The 9339-nt window shown below is 35.5% G+C and overlaps 1 non-coding gene across 1 annotated transcript; it reads right to left on the bottom strand.

Moving 5' to 3' along the window:
- Window positions 1–598: 598 nt before the first annotated feature.
- Window positions 599–702, bottom strand: LOC126017044 (U6 spliceosomal RNA). Its single transcript, XR_007498720.1, has one exon. It is a non-coding gene; the product is annotated as a U6 spliceosomal RNA (small nuclear RNA).
- Between the last annotated feature and the right edge of the window lie 8637 nt (window positions 703–9339).

Raw genomic sequence — 9339 nt, 5'->3', positions numbered from 1 at the left:
AGAGGGGACTTCTCAGAAACCTAGTATGGTAGCAACTAGAGTTACACAGTGAAGGAAGGTGGAGGACAGGAGACTTCTGAGAGTAGATAAATAGGAACAGAGTATTGGTTCTTCTCAGGTTGACAGTCTACTTTTTCACTTTGGGAGCTGGTTGGCAGCTGGCTTGAGTGGGGATAATGATTTGCTTCATGAGAAGCCAAGAACTGAGGGTAAATATGGTTTAAATGTGGGGTAATGGGTGGTGGAGGTCAGGGAATGAAGGACTAAACATGAACTTGTAAGGTGGTGAGCGGTGGGCGGGCAGGAAGGAAAGTATACAACATAGACATTATGTATAGGGCAAACAGATTAAACCCTATAATATCTTATTTAACTATTAGCACACCAGTGTGATTTGAGAATGGACACTTGTGGGAAGGAAAGTTGCCTGCGACTTCCCAAAGTCAGCCCCTCTTGAGCAGGGTGGGGGTTGGGAAAAGCCTGGAAAAGCCTCTTTAAACTCCTCCCCTGCACCCACCTGTCTGGCCTGTACCCAGGAATAGCCCCGGAGTCCTGGAGAAAGGAGATGGAAGGCTGTTTGGGGTGGCCCAAGCCCTGCAAAAATATGAAACACTTCACAAATTTGTGTGTCATCCTTGCACAGGGGCCATGCTAATCTCTGTATCACTCCAATTTTAGTATATGTGCTGCCAAAGCGAGCACAATATTCAATATTTTTATGGTTAAGCATGAAACTTGGCACATTGGAAAAAGGATAGAGTGCATGCCTTGCAGACTTGAGGCCCCAATTTCAGTCGGCACCACAAGGCAGAAACAGTCTCAGAATTATACTGAGAAGCCAACTATCACTGTCTTTGGCTCTAATGATAAGCACCACTGAGTAAGCCCCTATTTAAAAAAATAAAATCTTTAACTTGATATATAACATATTCATCTTAATAATTAATTAAATAATTAAATAGTTTAATTATTAATAATTAATTCTTACAAACATCTCAGGATATATATTTGCCACTCCTATCTTTTTAGCACCTTATTGAGGTACCAGGATTAAAAATTCTCTTAATACTTTCTCTGCATCCATAACTCCAATACCACAATTATCACCAGTTTGTCTGCTTCCCTCCACCAGTAACCCAAGGATCCCACTAATTCCTCTCTTCTCCTATGCGAATTCAGGTTTATAGACAATCTCCAGTTCTGATAGTTTGGGCTATTTATTTCCCTATATCCCACACATGAGAGAGATTTTTTTTTTACTGTGAAAGTTGTGACACCTACACATATATAAATGATTAAAGCTAAATTCCTGTTACACAAAATTGTAAATAAATGATAAATTGACTAGTTTCTCAGAATTTCTATATATAAGAAATATACATTGAAAAATAAAAAGTATAACTAATTTTATATTAATAGACTTTAAAATTAACATAAAATAAATAAATCCTATAAATATACAACTCAGTAATTATGAGAAAAAGAGAACTAATAAAATGTGAACAGAAAATCTGAATTGACCTGTAAAAAAGGAAATATTGGCTTTATGTCAGAAAATATTATAGTGGGCCTGAGCGTTAGCACAGCAGTTAAGTGTTTTCCTAGCATACAGCTGACCTGGGACAGACCTGGATTCGATCCCAGCATCCCATATAGTCCTCCGAATCTGCCAGAAATGATTTCTGTACTCAGAGCCAGGAGTATCCCCTGAGCATGGCCAGATGTGGCCCAAATTTCCCCCTAAAAAAGAAAATTTTGTAGTAATGCTGTGTTATCAGAATTAATAAGTAAACTATTGTAATAATAATCTCAATGTAGATAAAAAATCACCTGAATAAAAATCGAACACTTAAATAAAAATATTATTTATTAGTGAAAAAGTATAAAATCCCTTAGTAGCTTAGAAGTAAACATATCTTTCTTAATACACAAAAAGCAACCACAACATCATAAGTGAAAGCCATACTCAATGACAAAGTACTGAGAAGTTTGAATTGTCTTTATAAGGATCTCCTTTTAAAGGAGATTGCAAAACTAGTTTCAATGTTATGAATTCCCTAAGCTGCTGCCTGTCTAAAAGATTCTAAATCATTCCTTCAAATATGAATGATAATATATCTGGGAAGAATATTCTTTATGAGGTGTTCATTTTATGGAATTTTTAAAAACTATATCCAACTATTTCCTCCTGGCTTATAGAATTCTCATTTGATAGATCTGCTTGTAAATTTTATGGGCTTTCCTTTGTATGGAAGTTCCTTTTCTGATTCTGCTCTTTTCAATATTTTATCTCTGTCATGCTATAATGTGTGTGTCCTATAGTTTTTATATTTGGGTCTATTTTTGTTGAAATCTTTCTTCTGGTCTCTTGGATCTCCATGCATGAACTCCTTGACTCTAAATATATTGAACTCAGATATTTTTGAGTGTTAGTTTGTTTTTCTTTTGTTTGTTTTTGGGCCACACTCATTGACATTCAGGGAATATTCCTGCTTGTGTGCTCAGAAATTACTCCTGGCTTGGGGGGACCATATGGACGCTGGGAGATAGAACCACAGTCTTCCTAGACTAATGCTTGCAAGGCAGACGTCTTACCTCTAGCACTACTGCTCCAGGCCCTACCTCTGATTTTTTTTACTATAGTTCTTCATCAAATTTGCCTTCCTATTCTTTGGGTATTCCAATATTTTACATTGTCTATACTAATTATATCCCAAATTTCACTGATGCGAGGTTCACTGTAAACATTATTCTATCTTCTGCTATTTTTTAGAAGTTTCCCACATCTCATCTTAGAGCTCCTTGATATTTTCCTTAGCAGTTTTTATTCTGCTGCTCAGACCTTCTGTTCATATTTTTCTTTTACATCACCTATCACACTCTTTATTTCTGCCAGTTTTAAAGGTAATTTCTTCATATCTCCTCTTATTATTTCTTGTGTTTTGCTATCTGCACCATTTTTTTAATTTGAGCTCATTAAGCATCATCAACAAAATCATTCTTTGAGGGTTTACTGAACTGACTGGTACTGTAAGAGTCCTCCATGGTATTATATTCACTGACTGAGCTTGCTGAAATTCCCTCATCTTCCAATTGTTTGTTGTGTTCCTGCTGTGCTAAAGGTGAATCTTTGTAGTTAGTCTTCAGGGGTCCAAGAAAGATTAGGGTGGGTGTTGCTCTTTTCCTTCATTACCTGTTTTCATACTATGATAGAAAGCATAAGTGTGAACTGTGTGAGGTGTGATAAGTAGAGCCTTCAAGTGGACACATATAAGGAAACAACAGAGGGAGACTGGTATGGAGGCTGCCAGGACCCAACAGGAAAATTTGCTTCCAGATCCAAAAAGGCCCCAGGGATGTTAACCTTTACATTAATCTCTCCTTAAGACTTGGTAAAGCAAGCAGACGTTCAGAAGATATGAAAGTGGGCTTGCACTTGCTATCATTTTATAGGTCATAAAACAAAATAGAAGTTTCTAATAAAAAATCACTCATAGTGAAAATTATTACATTTTATTATTTTATTTTACATTATTTTATTATAATAATTTTATTATTACATTTTAGCTAAATATCATGATTTACACCATTATTGGGTTTCAGTATACAGATTATAAATCTGCAGCATATGTATATGCTATACTGTATTCACCACCAATAATCTAATTTTTATCCTTTACCAAACATTTTTAACATAATCTGATGATTTTAAATCATTGTTTTGCTTTTATACTTTAAGAGCTTGTTCGTGGTGGTTGAAATGGCATTCTTTCTTCTAGGAATCCAGAAGAAGTCTTTCAAAAGTTGAAGAGACCAATATTTTCATCCCCAGCTTTGGAAACATTCAGTTAAGTATATTATCTTCCTGGACCCTCAAAGCAACAAGAAGGTTTGTTCTATATGCTAATGACATAGGTCTAATTTTTTTTAAAGTAAGAAGACAAAATTCTGCATTATTATAAAACTTGTTTTTAAAATCACTTTTTAAATTCTGAAGTCTCCAGAAATACACAATTATTAAAATTGTACACAGTTCTTTTCACATCTCTGCACCCGCCACCGCCCCCCCCCACCTTCAGCTTCCTTGTAGGGTACCTCTATTTCCTACAGGGTCATGTAGTTCATGCTAAAATTTATGAGGCTAGACTCAAATAGGACATGATGTTAATCTAATGTTTAGGTCTAATTTAGAAATATTAGAGCAGTAATATTTGTGGGAGTAACATATAACATATTTCTATAATTTTATTTCCTCTGTGCCAAATTTTTATTATTTCTAAAATGTTAAAATATTGTTCTTCAAGTTTTATTTTTAGCTATTGTAATACTCTGGCCAGCTCTTACTAAACTCTCTTCTTCAAGCACTAAACTGATCTATGATTTGAAGCTTATATGTGGTATAATATATATATATATATATATATATATATATATATATATATATAACTGTGTTCTTGCCAATGAAATGTGGCTGAATACAATATTCTCATTTCCAGTCAAGGTTCATAAATCTTTTTAAAGGTTTAACAGCCAATGTGATCTTAAAAGCCACATGTTGAACTTAAAAGTACCTCAGTGGGGCCAGGGCAATAGCTCAATGGTAGCGTCTTTGCCTTGCACACAGTCAACACAGGATAGAAGGTGGTTCTATTCCCGGCATTCCATATGTACCTCACTAACTGACTGCCAGGAGTGATTTCTGAGTGCAGACACTGGAGTAACCACTGAACATTTCCGGGTGTGATCCAAAAAAAATAAACAAAAAATTAAGTAAATGAATAAATAAAAGTACCTCAGTGAGCCTAGTCTCACAAATATTGGGGGAAAATGTGAGGGATATCTGAGCTGCTCTGAGACATGATGTGTTATGACATTCCAGATACTTCCAGAAATAGTCTGTCCCTAGAGAAAATATTTTGAGAAAAATAGATTTAGGAAATATACTGAAAAAAAAATGAGTTGTCAACTGAAATGGTTTGTGGATGGTAGAATATAAAACCACATTAATGCATGTATTACATCAATGAAGTATTATTGGTACAGTAGTAAAGATTTTGAGTTCTGATTAGTGCAATTACTCCATTCATCTTCACTTGTCTTCAAACTCAAATCTTTAACTAGAGCATTTTCTGTGTATGCTCCTGGATTTCCAGCAGAATGACAGCGGATCATAGAATTTCTCAGGTTTCCTAATCACTTGAACCTATACTCTATAGTTCCATTGTTTTAATAAGCTTAATTTATTCCTATCAAATAAGAATAATCACAAATTTTATTTCCAAATAGAAAAAGCAAAATCATAAGTAGTTTTGTTTCTAGAGAAGTTTAAATACAAAAGATTAGAAAGAGCTTGAAAAATAAATGGTAATTTAAATGAGAATTGTCAAACAGTGACTGAAGATGTACAGTCCTACTTATTGCATTTAATATATATTTGTAATGAGATGATAGAAATATAATGCTCATTCAAATTCAGTCCAACATTCACATATCTAAATGTGCTAACATAGGGTCAGAGGGATAGCACAGTGGTACAGCATTTGCCATGCACACGTCTAACCCAGGAGGTTCCCTGTTTGATTCCCAGCATCCCATATGGTCCCCCAGCCTGCCAGAATGCAGAGTCAGGAGTGACCCCTGAGCACTGCCATGTGTGGCCCAAAAACCAATCAATCAATCAATCAAGTTTAAAAAAATAAACATAGAAATGTGCTGACTGCACAGTGTAGAAGGATGATAACTTTGAGGAAATCATTGCCTCTATCAACAAGAAGAATAATGATACATAATATAAATATAACACAGTAAAACCAATAATAACAATATTTAAGTTTTCTGGGGAAACAAAGAAAATATGTTTCATTTAAAAGTCTTAGATAAAATTTCTGGATGAGCCAATGTTTGAACTGCCTTAAGAATTGGGTGAAAAAATAGCTAGAGAAATAGAAATTATTTCACACATGAAAGAGCACGAACAAGGTTGGAGGCTTGAATATTGCTAGATTTTAATGAAAATAAATATATCCCTAGGCTTTCTAATGAGCATCACAAGATTACTACTTGGTAGTTATAGTAGGGTTAGGGAATAGATAACATAATCCAATTACACTCAGCATATCACTAATATTCAGATGTTTATTTTTAACATAAGGACCCTGTGGCATCAGGGATCAAACTGAGGGTTTTAAATATGCTAGGCATGTGGTCTTCCATTTGTTCCACATTCCCAGTCCAAGAAGTAGATATATTTAATGAGATGGAGAGAGGAATGTAGGAAAGGAAATTTAAGGAACAAAATATAATATCTTAGAATAATTTTCAGGATTTGGTCTTGGTAAACTAATTTGTCAACAATATTAACTGCCTAATATATGGGCAGAATTAGACTTGAATACTAAGGTGGTAAGGAAAATAAAGTTGGTTATATACATATCAAAAGCAAGATAATATTTTTTCTCACAGTATCCAACAATTATTTCATATGTAATTTGAAGTTCTAAGGAGGGGTTGTTTGGAGATATGTTAATTGCCAGTAGATATTGAATGTAAGATTTTATGGAAAGAGAATAGCATGGAGTGGATAGCGGAAATCTCTGATACAAAGAAGTAAGAGAAAATAGAAAATCATGTGATACTAGTGCATCCTTGCAAAGAAATTTCAATTTATATCTTATATTTTCAGGGTGTGAACTCTAGCTTTTCTTTCTGACAGTATACAGACTGATAATTCAGTCAATCAAACTGAGTAACTAGTACTAAGGTTTTTTTTCTTTTTTAGCATACTCAAATAACCTATCATGTTTAGAGATATAGCTTGAAAGACAGATGTATTAGTAGCCACCTTTGGTATAATCAATAAACATATCACATTCTTAAGTAATGGAGAAGCTGATAGTCCACCATTTTAACCCACAATCAGCAAAGAACAATGTGGAAACTACAGAGTCAACTGCAGTTGCAGAAAGGGAGAGAAATATAGGAAAATCTCCATGCCCATCAAAATGCCTGAGCCTGTTTGATGAGGATCTAAACATCAACATATAAGGCTTTAGAAACAGAAATCAATTAGCCAGCGAAATTAAGCAATCAATACTTGGGCAATTTAACCAACTCAAAGAACAACTCTTTCAAAAGATGAGAGAATCCATACAAATTAAATTGAAGGAATTAAAGAACAAATGAGCCTGCCATAGTAGCAGAATCACAAGGCAAGGAACTCTATAGATGAACTTGAAGACAAAATATAAGCCAGCATTGAAAAAGTAGACAAAAAGGAAAAGAAAAAAATATAAAGTACTTAATAAACAAAGACATGAGAGATAATTTCTGAATTATAAGGATACTAGAAAGGAGAAAAAAGGAAAGGGGAAGAAAAAGTGGTGGGAGAGATAATAGGAGAGAACTTCCCCCACAGGAAAGAGACTACTCTCTGAATCCAAGAGGCAAAAAGAGTGGCAAAAAAATAGAGTCAAACAGTAACTCCAAAACATATAGTAAATCAAAATGGCAAAAAAGAGAGATAGATTGGCTGCTTATAACAGTAAGGGAGAACAAAACTTGAATTATAAAAGAAAGAACATAAGAACCACAACAGATCTCCCATAGGAAATTGTCCAAGCAAGAAAAGAGTGGAAGGACATATTCAATTTATTGAAGGGAATAAGTTTTCAACCTAGAGTTCAATACCTAGAGTTTAAACCTAGAGTTCAAACCTCTCATTTTATGGGAGGGAGGAATGAAAACATTTCAAGACAAAAAAGAACTTTCAACATATAGGATAACCAAATAGACTCTAAATAAACTGCACAAAGATCATTTATACAAACCAAATAGTTATTTGCAACAGCAACAACCTTTCAAAATACAATGGCAAAACAGCCCTTTCAGTCAATAATTTCCTTAAATGTCAATGGATTAAAATCTCTCATCAAAAGGCATAAAGTAGATCAAAAAACAAAGCTCATACATTTGCTGCTTATGTGAAATATACCTAAAATCTCAGGATATACACAGGCATAGAGTAAAAAGATGGAAAACCATTATACAGTCCACTGGGGGGGAAAAAAGTTGGACAGGGGCCAGAGCCGGTGGTGCAGGCAATAGGGCATTTGCCTTGCATGCGTTAATCTAGGACAGACCATAGTTTGATCCCCAGTGTCCCATATGATTCCCCAAGCCAGCAGTGATTTCTTAGCGCATAACCAGAAGTAACCCCAGTGCATCACCTGTTGTGGTTCAAAAAAAAAAAAAAAAGTTCGGCAGCCATATTTATATCAGACTAAATTGAATTCAACCTTAAGAAGGGGTTTAGAGATAAGGATAGACAACACTTATTGATCAAAAGAAAAGTAGACCAAGAATCACTAACTCTAATCAGCATATACAAAAAAATTTTGGACAGTAAAGTAGGTATGTAAGGATTTTAATCACAAAACTAGAGCAACAGAGAAACAATTATAGTGGGAGATTTCAACATGCCACTCTCACCACTGTATTAGTGATGAACTAGGCAGAACATTAGTAAGGATATAAGAGATCTACAGGAGAAATTAGTAGAGTTGGAGCAATGGATTTATACAAGACCTAACATCTTAAAAGGCTGAATATACATTCTTCTCTGGTGCATACAGAAATACTGTCAAGTATTTCTGGAGAAAGAACTCTGGCAGTGAGTGGCATCCTGACTTGGTCCAACAATGGTTGCGAGTCTTGTACTGTGGTTCAGGTCCATCTGCATAGCCTAGTTTGTAGGATGTGGACATTAATGCTAAGGTAGTGCAGCAGGGGCAAATCTAAGCTTGGCCAGAGGACTCTACAATTTGACAATACTAGTAGTGGCAGCACAGCTGTGAGACAGGAAGTTATGAGATGTGAGCACTGACTGTGAGGCCAAAAAGTGGTGTTGCAGAAGCTTGGAGACTATTAGGAAGTAGTATCCTGACTTGAACCTGAGGCCAGCATGGGAGGTATAGAGCAGAGAGCAGGCCCATCAGCACAGCTGAGTATAAAGGATTCAGACATTAGTCCTGAGGAGTATAGCAAGAGAGGAGCACCTCATGTTTGGCCATATGGACAGCATCAATGCAGCTTACAAGATGGTAAAAAGTGAAAACGAGGCCAGGAACTTTCTGTGCTTACAGGTGTCCTTTTACCCTTCAGGGCCCCACTTTTCAAGCAACCCAGGAATGGTCTGGAGACCAGAATGCATTTTGAACTAAAGCTCCTACACCCAGAGAAAAGAATGACTTTGAGATAGGCAAGACCAGAGACCAAAAGCTGAAATGACAGTGGGCATCTACTGAAATAAAACTAGCCATTGTGAACTCAGGCTAGTACACC

This window comes from Suncus etruscus, chromosome 8 (assembly GCF_024139225.1).
Source record: "Suncus etruscus isolate mSunEtr1 chromosome 8, mSunEtr1.pri.cur, whole genome shotgun sequence".
NCBI lineage: Eukaryota > Metazoa > Chordata > Mammalia > Eulipotyphla > Soricidae > Suncus > Suncus etruscus.
The sequence above is the reverse complement of the archived record's forward strand: the minus strand, read 5'-3'. Positions and strand labels throughout refer to the sequence as shown.